This window comes from Andrena cerasifolii, chromosome 15 (genome assembly GCF_050908995.1).
Source record: "Andrena cerasifolii isolate SP2316 chromosome 15, iyAndCera1_principal, whole genome shotgun sequence".
NCBI classification, from domain to species: Eukaryota; Metazoa; Arthropoda; class Insecta; order Hymenoptera; family Andrenidae; genus Andrena; species Andrena cerasifolii.
This window is the reverse complement of record NC_135132.1, coordinates 7,973,475-7,988,513: the sequence shown is the minus strand read 5'-3', so window position 1 is coordinate 7,988,513 and position 15,039 is coordinate 7,973,475. Positions and strand designations below refer to the sequence as shown.

At 42.8% G+C, this 15,039-nt stretch overlaps 1 protein-coding gene across 3 annotated transcripts in view; it reads right to left on the bottom strand.

Moving 5' to 3' along the window:
- Window positions 1–15,039, bottom strand: part of LOC143376978 (protein maelstrom homolog) — a 41,210-nt gene that overhangs the window by 12,744 nt on the left and 13,427 nt on the right. Inside the window, exon 1 of one of the 3 annotated variants that reach the window (XM_076827826.1) lies at window positions 12,237–12,240. The exons of the other annotated variants lie outside the window; for them this stretch is intronic. The gene's annotated coding sequence lies outside the window, so the exon portion shown is untranslated. Of the gene's footprint in view, window positions 1–12,236; window positions 12,241–15,039 lie in introns of those variants that run through there. 3 annotated transcript variants of the gene reach the window in all.

Sequence of the window (15,039 nt, the reverse complement as noted above, 5' to 3'; positions counted from 1 at the left end):
GTAAATTTAAGGGACTCGTACGCGATAAAGTTGCAGCACGGCTAAGGTACTTTAACGGATAAAACCATTGGAACAGTGTCTCCCAAACTTCTGCTCCTTTTCGGTCTGATACCTTCTTATCGTTATCAGTCTGAACGTCTTCTTCGGTAGCTTATGCGACTTTAGAGTAGCTGGTACCACTTTGTAATTAATTCATATTTGCCCATAGTGGTCGCTGGCGGTTCTTGTATAGTCATTTCTAGGAGTACATAGCCTCGACGATAGTTTATACTAGTTCACAGTATTCCCTAGTAGTTCATACTAGCTCATATCACAATCTCTAGTAGCATATAGTAGCCCATGGCAACTCTTAGTAGTATATAGTAACCCATAGTGATCCCTAGTAGTCTATAGTAGCCCACACCGATCCCTAGTAGTCTATAGTATCCCATATTAATGCCTAGTAGTCTATAGTAATTCCCATATTTGTCTATGGTAGTCCACAGCAGTCCGTAACAATTCCTAGTAGTCCATAGTAGCCCTTCACAATCCCTAGCATTCCATAGTATTCCCTAGTAGCCTATAGTAGCCGATAGTGACCCCTCGTAGTTTATAGTTGCCTACAGTAATGCCTAGTAGTCTACAGTAGCCCACATCGATTCCTAGTAGTCTATAGTAGCCCATATCCATGCCTAGTAGTCTATAGTAGCCTATTTCTATGCCTAGTAGTCTATAGTAATTCCTAGTTGTCTATGGTAGTCCACTGTAAATGACATTATTTTGTGCACAAAAGTTCATACTAGTTGCCACTAGTCCTTAGTAGTTTATAATAATCCATGACATTTCATATTAACCTATAATAGTTCATACTAATCTACAGCACCCCAAAGTACCTACTTGACAGTACTATGAAATAGCACGTAGCAGTTTCCAATAGTGCACAGCCATCGATAGCAATCTATTATTTTAGTCCCCAGCAGCTCATAGTAGTCGAAATTCGTCTCCGAGACCATAAACAGCGAACGTAACCCATTTCCCTCGGTACTTGTGTCGCAAGTTGAGAAGCACTGCATTAGAATAATACGCAACAGAAGATACGAGTATTATCCCCCGCGATATTAGATCTTCTCAAACGAGACCTCATTAAGACCTCCACGCTCTGACGTTTGAGCTCATTAAACCCGATTCTCGATATGATTACCGCCGTAAATCATTCTTATTGAGATTTACACGCGGCTCGCGCGCCGGAAGGAAGCGGGGAAACCCGCCAGCCGACACACTTGCAACGAGATAAACACTCCCTGATGTCATTTCTTTTATTCTGCTTACGGGAGTACATATTCCCAGTGACACGTTCGCTCCGTCACATAACATTATCCCTGCTGGGTAACTAATGCGACTATCCGAGGCCCGATGGAAGTCGAGAGGGAGGGCACAATAGGCCATCTAACTTGCAATTAAATAAATAATGTAAATTAATATAAAGAATCTCCTTCAATTTTACTATTACCTTCGGTCACCCCCTTTTGAACAATTTTGGGAACCAGTTGGGTGCTCGGGGGTCACATGCTCAAAGTGAAGAATTCAAAATGACAAAATATAAATATAAATATAAATATAAATATAAATATAAATATAAATATAAATATAAATATAAATATAAATATAAATATAAATATAAATATAAATATAAATATAAATATAAATATAAATATAAATATAAATATAAATATAAATATAAATATAAATATAAATATAAATATAAATATAAATATAAATAAATAAAATAAATAAACAACTGAGAAATTTAATTCCCCATTTACTGCGAGCAGTGTAAGAATCATGATGTGTAGCCACCATCCCACTAAATTCGAAGAATTCACCTACCCTCCACTGTCCAACTAAGAAGTTTAGAATACACACCTCGAATCTTAATACACGTGGCTTCTCGTATTGAGATTTGATAAAAGAATCACCAAAGATCTGGAAACAGAGCACACCCAAGCACTTCCTTTTGGAGCATGCTCGCCTGCAACCTTCCAAAGCCGGAGTTTGGCCTTTGAAGTGGCCTTTACACGGCCACCATACCCCTTACCTTTGATATTAGCACTCATTATCCGCTTTTTCGTCGGCCGCGATTGCACGGATGGACGTGGACGGTGATGCAAAGGCGACGAATAATAAATCATTATCCCCCAGCGGTTTCGTTTCGTAGTTTCAATATTGCCAGACGTATCCGCTCTAATCCGACCGCCGAGTAATCTTCCCGCGGGAATATGAGAAAGATCGTATTCCGAAACGTCCCTCTTGATCGTCAGTGCTTTGATGTGGCCACCTGCAAATATTCCATAAGTAAATGATAATGCTAGTGGCAGATAAGTCTAAATCACTGCTATTGCAAAAGTGTAACTATGTATAGGGTGTTGAAGGATGGATAGTTAATCTTAGACTTGGTATGCAGTACTGTGTCTTGTGGTGTAGTAGTTCTTTGAATAGAACAGGTGATTTGTTGGACGAGAGGAATTGCTATGATCCTTTTGTTTCTTGATGAATGGGTGGACCCTGCTCTAGGGTTTGGGGAATGATCTATTAGGCGTTGGTAGTAAGTAGCGTGGCTCGTCTGAGGAAAGCTGGGAACATGCCCTTCTTTCTCAGTCAATTTTAGGGATCTACAATAACCGAAGATCTCCTACAGGCTCCTTCATTTCCCACCCCCTCTTGACTACTGCACATCTCCTTGTACCTCTTCACAAAAGAAGTCTTTCCATTCTGCAATAGTGAATGAATATTTTTTTGTGGTGGTCGAAATTAATGGAACACCCTGTATACAGCTTTAAAAGAGGCTCAGAACGGTAGCAGAGATATTAATCACCGATTTCGAAAGAAGAAGAGGGCGAGCATAAAGAAGTACACCTACCACCCTAAGTAGGCGTCTACCATCCATGTAGGGGTGGTCGAAACAAATGAAACACCCTGTATACAGCTCCAAAACAGCCTCAGAACGGTAGCAGGCATACTCATCGCCGACTTTCGCAATCAGCCCGCCTATCGTTAACAGAATCCCCCTCGAAATTCGCCGGATGTCTTGCTGGCGCTCTTTGTTCCGCCCCCTCCCCCCTCTTCATCTCTTCGCCAAGCAATGGGAACGATTCGATATATATCGTTCGGTTTCATATCCCGTCACGGTGTACCGGTCATAATCTCATTGTTATCTGGCATATTGTGCCGTATCGAGGCTCCTGGTCTCGGCTCCGTGATCGCGATCCAGCGATAGACCCCCCCCCCCCTCCCTCGATCCCGTTCATGCATCTCCAGTTACGAAAGCTCTGGTCCCGCGTGATACAGAAGCTTTCAATACTCCCTCGACTAATCAGGCCCCCAGATCTTCCCACTCGTACGCAAGCAGTGACGCACACAGAGGGGGAGGAGCAAAGGGCCCTGGCCCCCCAAAAAGGGCCTTGTAAAAAAAATGGATTTTATTCTTTATACATGTTTATAATCACCTAACGAATTTTATTCAATTTGCGTTAAAAATATTTTTATCCGTTCAACTCGGCTCCCTCAAGATTAAATCCTGAGTGCGCCACTGCATAAGTACAAGTAAACATTAAGAAATTCCCTTGAGGAAATTTATGTTAGTTTTATTACCATTATTATTGTTAGTTTTTATTATGAAAATCATAGGGAACAAAAAAAATATAGCGTTTCGATAAAATCATAATTTTTGTGGGGCCTTATGGGGGCCTGCTGAGCAGGGGCCGAAGCGACTTAAGTTAAATCCGCCACTGGGGGGTCAAATGGGACTTGCCGCACTCCCAATGCTCGAAACCATTAACGAGATCCGAATTACATCGGGGAACCGTGAGCCGGGGACGTACAAGATGGCGCTTTCGTAATGGGCCCCTCTCGTTTTTACCGATAGAATGTGGGTCAAGGAGGCGTTTTAACCCTCCTAGTCGAAACTCGGGTCGCCGTGAGGATCGCAGTGGCCACGCGTCGTTAGCAACGGTTACCCAGCAGAAATTATACACGAGGACGACTGCGACGGTTTGAGAGTGGGGAGGTATTCAATCGTTCTAACGAGATTAGTTCGATCCCTGTAACGCAACCTTCCGATCGTGGACCGCAAAACTGTCCTTTGTGAAGCCGTTTCGAGTGTCGAATCTCGCAATCGCCATTATCGTAACCCCCTCCCCCTGACACGTGCTTAACGACGCGAGGCTCTATTTACAGTTGCGCAATTATAAACGGCGAGCGGGCAGGACAATTAATCGGCTGACTTTCTAAAGCGTCGCTGGCCCCTCTCGTGGTTTCATTACCGTGGTTAATAATTTTATGACACTTAACCGACTGCGAGGGGAATAAATCCTACGTTCGATCGTCTCAGGCACGCCACGTCTTAATTGGCCACAAGCAACATTTACATTGTACTTATGTTGTGATAATCTAGTATACAGGGTGTTCAGAAGTTGATACTCGCCATTATTGACAGTTGTAAGTGCCAAAATTAAAAAAAAAATCGCGGATAATGTCCTACGTGCCAATGGTAATACTATAGTATAGAATTTGACTTTTGGCAGTTACAATGTTTTCTACAAAGACTCTTCAATTGAGAAGCAGAAGTGTATATGATGATCAATGCTTTTCAAACCGAGGTAGAAAAATTCCTTGAGGCAAAAGCGACCGAAAAGTCCTTTACCATTTTTCGATCGGAGGTTCTGTTTCCGAGATAGAAGCGATCGAATGTTAGGGGGTCCCCCGCCAGCGCGCGCTTTTAAAATCTGCCGCCAGGGGCGCTGCGGCAAACGGCCCATTAAACTTTGAGAGCTTGTATCGCGGGAACGAAGCGTCTGATTGAAAAGTGGTAAAGGACTTTTCGATTCCTTTCGACCTGCAGAATCCGTGAGCTGCGTCGCGTCCTTTAATTTTGAGGGGACCTATAGGTGTTGAAGCGTTTAGTAGAAGAGTTATAGTAGTCTCGGGTTACTAGACGAGGAATTTAAATTTTATACCAAGCTAGTGGTTGAAACAAACATTACCCACTCTCATAACATTTCAGATATTTCTAATGAGCAGAAAGTTGCTCGGCCAGTATCTATGCTAATTGCAACATAAACATTGATTCCCTGATGGAAATACTCCTGAGAATTAATCTCCACGATATGACGATCAGTCTTTCAATAGAATTCTTGGTCTGCTCAGTTCAAGATCGTCAGAAATGATTGTCACTTGATCAGGGGTGCAGGATTAATAAATAATATTCATACGTTTCCCTTTCTTTCCAGTTACACGATTTTTTAAACACTTTTTCATTACTTTTCAAACAAACAAATCAGAGTTAAGTTTCAAAGGGAACAGCAGAACGAAGGGGGTTAAATGTGAAGTGTAATAATTCTACAAAATGGAGGACGGGGTTCGTAGCTTGCCCCCCTCCCTCGACGCCACTGCGCAAAACTTATTACCGTTCCAGGTGCTGAAGATGGGACCACATTCCTGGCGCAATTTAATAACAATGAAGGAGCGTGCAGTTCTATTTGGTAAACAGCTCCGAGCGTCATGAAGTACATCTTTATAGGCCTGAGGAATTGTATGGTAATGGCGCTGTTCAACGATGAAATTAGTTTCAATCGCTGAACGACTAACTCCAGTTAGATTGTTCGCCGCGGACGATTAGCGTAGGGTGCAATTTATTCTGTCCTCTGTGTTCCGTTCGATCTCGCTACCTGCGCGTGCCTCGGCTGGATAACGAAACCTCGAATGTCTAAATTATTACTGGCCCAGGCGCGGTACAGGGTGACTCAGCGATGGTGGACAAAATAGCGATTGCTGTTGTGCTTTGAGGCTGGTACAGACTAATTTAGTAATTTACTGTGTGTGGACAGTAAAATTTAGTGGAGTAGTTGATTAAAAAATTCTTTTCCAGGCTCTCTACATGAGTTGCTAGTAAAACTTTTTGTTTCGTTTTATGGTTATTTATGGGGTGGACATGAGTTGGACGAGGTCCATTTTAAAAGTGGACATAGTTTGTCCTTTTTTTGAATGCATCGACTTCTCCAAATTATTTTAAAGAACTTAATATTTTAAATAACTCCCCTCCAAAACACCATCAAAACCAACTTCCTTCCCTCCGGATCCCCAGGCCGTACCTTAAGTTGCGTCTCCCTGAAAGGGTTAAGGCAAAGCGCGGACCAAGAGGACGTTCTTTCACGCAGAAAGGGGGGCAGTAAAGATCAAGGTTCGTTGAATTAGATTCCATCTGATTTCGAAGTGCGTGACATTAACACCTCGCTTCTGGATCGTGGGTCGCCCTGCTGAATGGATGCCGCGGCTGGTCCCGTCCTCTTCCAATCCCGCCGCCTATCCTGCCTCTTCCACGGCCGTCCTCTGCCTCCCCCCTTGTCCTTCCCCGCTCCCCTCCGTTCACATTGTTCCGAGACATTCGTGACATTTCATCCTCCGAGATCTTAAAGTCTGCGCTCCGAGATCGTTCCTCGTGGGTTACGTGATCCGTAATCCGCCGCCATGATACAACGAGCAGGCGATCCTCTGTGCAACCGCGCATGGAATCCATTGTAAAAGCCTTCCAATCGATTCCCCAGCCTCTCGTTGCTTCCCCTCTCGCTCCTCTGCCCCCCCCCCCTCTGTAATCGACGTTGCCACCAAAAAGCACTAAGCTTCTCCTAATTCCACGCCCTTGACCTCTTTTTTGGGGGTAAACCTTTCCTGTGGGAAACCGCTTCTTCACCGTAAATTTATGTTCAAAGAAACATGCAAAAATATCAATTTTGAGGTTAGGAATCTATCCGTTGAATTATCATTAAGTAAAAGGGACAAAATTTTTATTTAAATTTTGTACAAAGGCGAGGCTTGGTGGAGTCGCTTTGGTGGCTATATAATCACACACCCTCAGGTGGTAAAAACGCACCCTCTTTCTACTTTTCCAGAAAAAAAATTATTTTAGGTTATGGGTCGCACCCGCAAGTTGCTGGTTCAAAATTCCAAACTCTCATCGGTTCGCTACCATGCTTTACGCACCCCCCGCACTAACCTACCCCCCAAACCAATGCTAATACCCTGGATAAGTTGGAAAGTGGAATAGTAGGAAAATATTTGTGAAAATTTCGCAACCTTATCCGCCTCGTAATTTTTCTATGAAAATATTCCTAAACTCAAAATTGGTATCGTTAAACTCTATACAAGCAGTTTCCATAAGTATAAGTTTCATCCCCTGAAAAGGTTTCCCAGAAGTAAAGTTCGCATTCCTTTTTTTTAAAACAGGGAGAGAAGCTTCCTGACGTTTCCTCCGGCACCCTCCCCAGCACCGGGATCGTGTACACCGCGATTAAGCTAGGCTCGAAGCTCGCAATAAATCCCGCGTCCCGATTGGAAAGTTCGTCGCCCGGGGTTCCCCCGCCAGTGACCGTTGCGAATTGATCGACCCTGCGAAATTCGATATTTAATAAATCCAGGCGCGTCGACGTCCGAGGAATGTCGAACAGCCTCCCCCGTATTCAGTTACACCTCTGTTTCCCATAAATTTCGCGACACGCCGAGGAGAGGGGGTGGGGGGGGGGGCACGGCGATGCCGCGTCTTCGAGCGTGTCGTTGGGCAATTAAAGTGACAGAGACGATGACGACGAGGAGGCATGCGACTCACGGCTCGGCCAGGAACGATTATTTCCAGGACTTCGCGCAGAAATTTCTAGTTGCGATTGTTCAGGAGAGTTCTTAGAAAAATTTGGGGGAGGAGAAAATGGAGAAGTTGACAGAAATGTGAGGAGAGGGTGGAAAAGTGGGAAGAAGGGAGGTGGAGGAGAAGAAAATGGGGGTGGGATGAAAGGGGGAAAAATGTGAGAGGGTTGAAAAATGAAAGAAGGGGTTGGGAGGTCAAAAATGTGAAAATAAAAGAAAATTGATGGTTTAGGAAGAAATTCGTAAGGGGAGGTGTAGAAGGAAGTAGTAGGGGGATGGTGATATTAGGGGAGGGAAGAAAAAGGTAAAGGATTGCAGAATTTGAAGGTAAAAATAAATATAAGGGGTAGGATAGTGAAAAATTTAAAAAAAAAGGATGAGGATGAAGATGAGGGAAATGAAGGTGGCAAAATTCAGGAGACGGAGGGGGTTGAGGTAAAGGAAAAAGGGGGAGGGGGGTGAAAAATTATGGAGTAGAGGAAATTGGGGTAAAATTGATAGTAATTAAAAAAGGGAGGTATAGAGGGGATGTAAAGTGAAGTACATACATACTAAGAGGTGCTAATCTTAGGGGAGAGAAAAAGGAAGCTAGAAAGGAAAAGATTGTGAAGATAAATAGAAAAGTAAACCCACTATATATAATAAAAATGTATTCTGAAACTTAATTGAAGCAAAAAAGTGAATTTTGAAATTTTTGTTTGGTTAGCTGACAGCAATTGGGGTGCCAGTAATTCAGTCAAACACGTTTTAGAGCCGTCAGTAATAGATCTCGAAATATCTTTTCTACATTAATGAATTTATAAATAAAAATAGAAGTTCTAAGACCAACAAAATATTTTTTCACGAGGTAAACATATTAAACCACGATAAATAAAATAAAAAGCTTACACTTTTAGTCAATAAATACAGATACTATGCAATAATATTAGAGTCAACCCTTAATGTGTCAGTAATCGGGGCTTCTACCTTAGAAGGCAAAAGAAATTGAGAAAAAAAAACGGTAAAATAGCTAAATCAAATAACATAAGAATACCAAATGCAGATGTAGGAAATGGTGCACAAAAGACGAAGCCCATAGGTCCCAAAATGGGCCGCACTGACAGAATACCCTCCTCAGAAAAGTACAAACAAGTAAGAGAAAACAGCGTGACGTAAACCATTACCCAATAAGTCAAGCAGTAATTCGTGTTATCGTCGATTAAACGCGTCCGTCCGAACGCTCTCCCCTTTTCCACCCTCCCCTTCCCGGTTCCACGCTGCTCCGCCATTTAAACCGAAACCCATTTACACCGCCCGCCGGTCCGCGGCGCGGCGAAAAGCGAAGCGAGAAGAAGAAGGAATTCTTGAAATCGAACGGCTGCATAAATTCGAACTCGCCCGAAATTGTTGCCGCGGACGAGCGTCGTTTACGCAATCCTTGATTTGACGAGGAGCCGGGGGACATTTCGCGATGAAATTTCAACGGCTCCGGTGCTCGTAATCGGGCCTTATTTACGGGCGAGTTAACGACGGAATAAATGGGGGAGAGATGCCCGGTCGATTGCGCGGAATTGTAAAAAATAACAGGCGACGGTATTGCCTCCGTGCACGCACGTTGCTTTTCGATTTTTATGTAATTTGTTGTGCAAGATTTTTTGTTTTATGTAAGGATAGGCCTGTCGGGGGATGGGGGTGCGCGGGGTGCGTGCCCTCCGCGGCGGTGAGCGAATGTGATGCAGGACGGGTGAACGAAGACACGAGCTCGGAGACGATCCCGCTTAGCTAGGGATCCGAGTCACTTAATTACCAGGAGCAAGACTGATTGACGATAACCCGGCGAACTATAATAGCATTCCTCTGTTCGCCACCTTTCCGAGGATAAACAAAGAGGACGGCGCGCTGGCTGCCTTAAAGTTTAAGGCGAAGTAAAAGTTCACCGGCGAGGCTCTTAACGAACAAGACCGGCGGACGAATGCGAATTTGCATGTGAGAGGAGACGGAAGCTTCGGCTGATTAATGCTTTGGTACTGTTCGGTGTTTGAGACTTTTGAATTGTGTGTAACTAATTTCGGTGGAATGTGTAGGATTTTTTTTATTGAATTTCTTAGCTCTTTCTGTTTGGGGGAGGAAAAAATATGGGGGATGGTCTGTGTTTTTATGTAGTGGAATATTGGGGTTGGGAGAATTTTTGAAAATTTGGAAGCTGGTTCATGTAGATTCACTTCTGTTACTAGAGAAATAAAGGAGAGGTTAGTATGATCAGATAACTAAAGGATTTTTTCTTAATATTAGTTTAGATTTAGACGTACGTTTTTTTTTTTGGTAGGGGGTTCGGCTATTGCATCATGTTATAGTATATTGTTTAATAAATGGGATTGTGTGCAAAGAATTTTTACTGAACGGGGTATGTATATGGAAAGGGTACGATTGTTGCACTTTCTTTCGAAAGGTCCTAGCACTTAAACTAAACTTTGAACGGAACCATTGAATTTTTTAAAAATTCTGAAACAATACTGTTTTAAAGTTTCCTAATCAAATCGATTAAAAGGTGCACCTCTTCATCGACAGTCTAATATAACACCATTCTTCTTGTTTTCCTTTCTGGATAAAGATGTATGAGATCAGGGATAAGCTTAAAAAGAGTTCGGTAGAACGACATCGGTGGAATTGGCTAGGCGGCTGACCAGTATGGAAGAGGATCCGCAGGTCGTGGGTTCGAATCCCATTTCCCCGAAGTCATTTTTTCCGTGAATTACAAAACTTATTCCTACAAATATCTAACACAGACCTCTTTACCCTTATTAAAAACCTTATAAAAATACTCTCTCAAACCTCAAATCCAAAATCACCATCCTCAAAACCCAACAGAACTAGAACTAAAAAATAAAAGCCTCTAAACCATCAGAGCCTCCAAAACACCACCACACCCCACATCCAAACACCCAAACCCATTAAAACTAAAAATAAAACCCTCTCAAACCCTTAAAATTTCCAAAAACACCACCCCCACATCTAAACATCAAATCTCATCAAAACTAAAAATAATAAAAAGCCTCTAAAAAAAACACCACCACATCCAAACATATCAAAACTCATTAGAACTAAAAATAAAAGCCTCTCCAACCCTGAAAGCCTCCAAAAAAAACACCACCACCTCCAAATATCAATGCCGCCATCCTTCTCCAAGAAACTTCCCCAAAATTCCGCCCACCACCTCCCCTCTAACCACCAGTACTCCTCCCTCATCAAATCATCCTCATCCCCTGCCTCAAACAATCACTTCTTCCCCAGAATTCAGATCAGCCACTTACATAACATAGTAAGAGGGAAAGAGAGGTCACGCAATCGACCAGCCACGGTCTCGGGTGACGAGACTTTAAGGTTGAGGAGAGACCGAAATGTCAGGAGCGTTTCGAGCGATCCCGAGCATCGAGGACGAACAGGGCAGCCAGAGGAAGGCGCGCGCTCGACGAGGATGTCCTAGATGCGGCTGCTGCGCGGGGAATAAGGACGGGGAGAACTGCTCCACGTTGCCTAGTTGCTTCGCGGAATATACAGGCTTCCCTGGGGCAGCCAGCGTGGCGTACCCTGGAGCAGCATGGCGGACTCGTTACGGATTCGGCGCCGAAGATGATCGCGCGCGGAGTGAAACGCTTCTTCTTGCGGACGGTCAATGACGAAACCCGCAGATCCCGCGCGCTGATTGAGAGAGGTTTCTTGGTCTAATTGACGTTCAAATAGTATTTATGCTTGGCAAAACTGAATGGATTGTAAACTGTAAACCGGACGTTGCGACAGCACAGGCGGCGTAATAATAGTGGCCGTCGGGGCGATCAGATTAACATTCTGTAAATGATAGTTTTTGCTGGGTCTGGAAAGAAGAATGGGTAATAGGGTACTTGTGAATTTTTCATTGCAAAATGAGCGCCTGTGGCTTTTGGAGTTACAGCAGCTGATGGTGGAAGTGGAGGGTTGATATTTTAGAAATTTTTAAATTTTGTCTGGGCTGAGAAATAAATCTGCATAATAAAATATTGACGAATTTTTTATTGTAAAATGAGCATTTCTAGTTCTCATAATTTCTATAGGTATTTAAAAAAAACTGAACATATTGGAGAATATTTTCAATTTTGGAGTAAAAATTCAGCAAAATTTGGAATATGGTGGAACCAATTGATGTATATTTTTAAACATGTTTCATACTTTTATTGGCCGAATGAAATACGATAATGTTACAATATTAACGATCGACGCACCTCGCAGAATTTATTGCCTCCTATAATACTATACTACGAGCTTGTCCCCGATTCAACGCGACGCACCATGGAAATTGCCGGTTTCCATTTTCGTGCCCGACGATCAGTCGATTATTTTGACATTGACATTTAACGATTAACGACGTGATGGCTGTCGTTTTGGATTAAATGAGACGGTAGTCTGTCATTAGTGTAACTCCTTATATGGTACCGTGAAGAAATCACGAGGGGGATGTAAGCGAGTAAAACTGTCCTTGCAGAGATTTAACATCTGTAAATCAGTGGTGAAATGCATTTTCTAATGGAAAATGGAGATTTTTCTTTTTGGTGGAGTTTTTCTGGTGGACGTGATTAAGCCACTCCAGCAAATCCAGAAACCTCCAAAGAAGCTGCAAAATATACAAAAAAATTTCAACAAAATTCTTCAGGAATATGGTGCTCACTGCACCCCAACGTCATTTTTGAGTTATCATTTTCTTATTCTTGAATCTTTCAACTTTTGATGACAATTGTAATGCTCTAATAGCCTTTTTCTAGAAATATAAATTTTGATATGATGAAATTTGTAGTTGAAAAAATAGTTGTGGGAAAAGGCGATTTTTTGGTTGAAAATCACAAATTTTATAAATTTTAATATTAATGTATAAAAATTTACAGAAATGTTGGTAAATAAAAGTAAAATGCCTGGGGTGAGATGCACCCCGTGTAACCATGAAAGTTTGTAAAATTCAATTACTCCAATTTGAATATTTTGAATGAAATTAAATATTAAATAAAGTTATGCAACCCTAAAATTTAATAAACATCCTCTAATTGGTCTAAAAATTTTAACAACTTCACAAACACTTTAACAAGTCTGCTAACCCCCCAAAGAAGCTGCCCTGAGCTCACAAGTAACCACCCCGTTTCCAACCCCCTCATCATCAAAATTAGATCCCACTACCCTTCTTGCTCTTCTTCAGAAACAGGAAGACGTCGCCTTAATCCGATCTGAAGCACCCCATGGATCCCCATTAAATCATGACCACTTTGTAACGATCGTTCCAGCAGCAGCTTGTAACGGTCTGCATCGAGGGCCTGCGTTTTCTCCCATTGGTCGGAGGAGGAAGAGGCCAAGTGGAACGTAGAGTTCGCACGAGCGGAGGGCGAATTGAATGGAAGGTTATGAATATATCCGATTCCACTGTCGAAGTTGCGTGTCATACAAAGGAACCAGCTCTTCTGCACTCCGCGCGACGCCATTGTTTCCTGCGCGTCCGAGCAGGCATTCCCTCGGCCACGATGAAAGTGAAAACTTGGTTCTGCCCGTGGATGACCTACTGCTTGCCAAGAATCTGGGTGCTCCGTCACTCCGCGATGCTTTGTGGTGGCTTTGGATAGTCGGTCCCCGAATTCGAGGATGCCTTTTTGGACGGTCAGGGTTGTTGCGTTACTCTCTGGTCGGTGAGGGGTTTAAAACGCCGGGTGGAAGCTCTGGAGCTTTAAAAATTAGTAGAGGGGACCTTCTGGAGAATGTTGTTTTTAGAAATTGGAAACTGGAGATGGGAAAATTGGAAATGGGAAATTGGAAATGGGAAATGGGAAATTGGAAATGGGAAATTGGAAATGGGAAATTGGAAATGGGAAATTGGAAATGGGAAATGGGAAATTGGAAATGGGAAATTGGAAATGGGGAATTGGAAATGGGAAATTGGAAATGGGAAATTGGAAATGGGAAATTGGAAATGGGAAATTGGAAATGGGAAATTGGAAATGAGGAATGGAAAATTGGAAATTGGAAATGGGAAACGGGAAATTGGAAATGGGAAATTGGAAATGGGGAATTGGAAATGGGAAATTGGAAATGGGAAATTGGAAATGGGAAATGGGAAATGGGAAATTGGAAATGGGAAATGGGAAATTGAAAATGGGAAATTGGAAATGGGAAACTGGAGGATACTGGTGTAAAGTATGATGGGTTATGTAGGTTCTGTTCTATTTTATTTGACTGAAGTGAACAGTTCCTTCCAAAGTAATCTTAAAAATTTAGAAAATAGATTTCCAGAAGTTTCAATATTATTTCTCCCCACGTTCCACGAGAACACATTGGTAGCCCCATACCCGAGTCTCCAGTGCCCTCCACAGCTCCCTCCCCCATTCCTTCGAATAAACAATTCCCTCCAACAGAGCTTGAGATCCAGACTCCAGCCCAGAATTTCTCCACGAAGCCCAGGCTCCGAACAAATAGACTTCCATCAGGTTCCACAGTGCTCCCTTCACCTTGACCTACCATCGCTTCTCTTCCATCAATCAAAGACGTCGAGTCCTCTGCTGGCAGCCCGGTGATCTCCCATCATCCGAGCCATTTCTCAAGCGAAGCCCGGATTAGGCAACAGAGGTGGTCCTATGCCGCGCCAGTGACGATTAATTATTTACAGAGAAGCCTTAGGAATATAGAGCACAGGCGACAAGGATCTGAGGCAACAGCCTTAACGAACTTAAGCAGTGACCTTTAAACGGCTAATGATACCGTTTACCAAGGTGAACGAAAAACCAGCGAGGAGATTGTACAATTAACATTTCACCTGAGCTCGGCCACGCAACATAGAGACGTGAGATGGGAGATGATGAACTGGGAGCATTTACGCGGGTGCACGAGGAGAGGGGGCTGTCATTCCTGTCACTTCGCCGATTAACGACCAGGCGCTCAGCCGCTCCGCCAGCCACGGACCGACTATTAATGACTACTTTAATGAGATTTAATTTAACGTCGCGTAATAGCAAGCCCCGAGGAGATATTTCGTAGAACCGTCGCGTTGGATGTTAGAAAGCGTACAGTGTCCATTAGGGTGGCACGAAATATAGGGGCATAATTTTTTTTATTATTATTTCGGACTTCTAAGCTGTCGAAGTCTGAGCTTCGGCAATAAACGTTTTAAGCTGCCACGAGTCAGTTGAAAAATATTATTTTTATTGATCTTGATGAAATTTATTCTATTATTATAGTTTTAATTGAAACTTACTCTTTTATTCAATTTTCTAGCTTTCCATTATCGAGTCTACTAGAATTTATTCATAGATATCTGAGGACGTAAAAAACATAAAAATAGATGACAACGCGATAAATACAGCAGTTCAATTTTCGACGAATTTT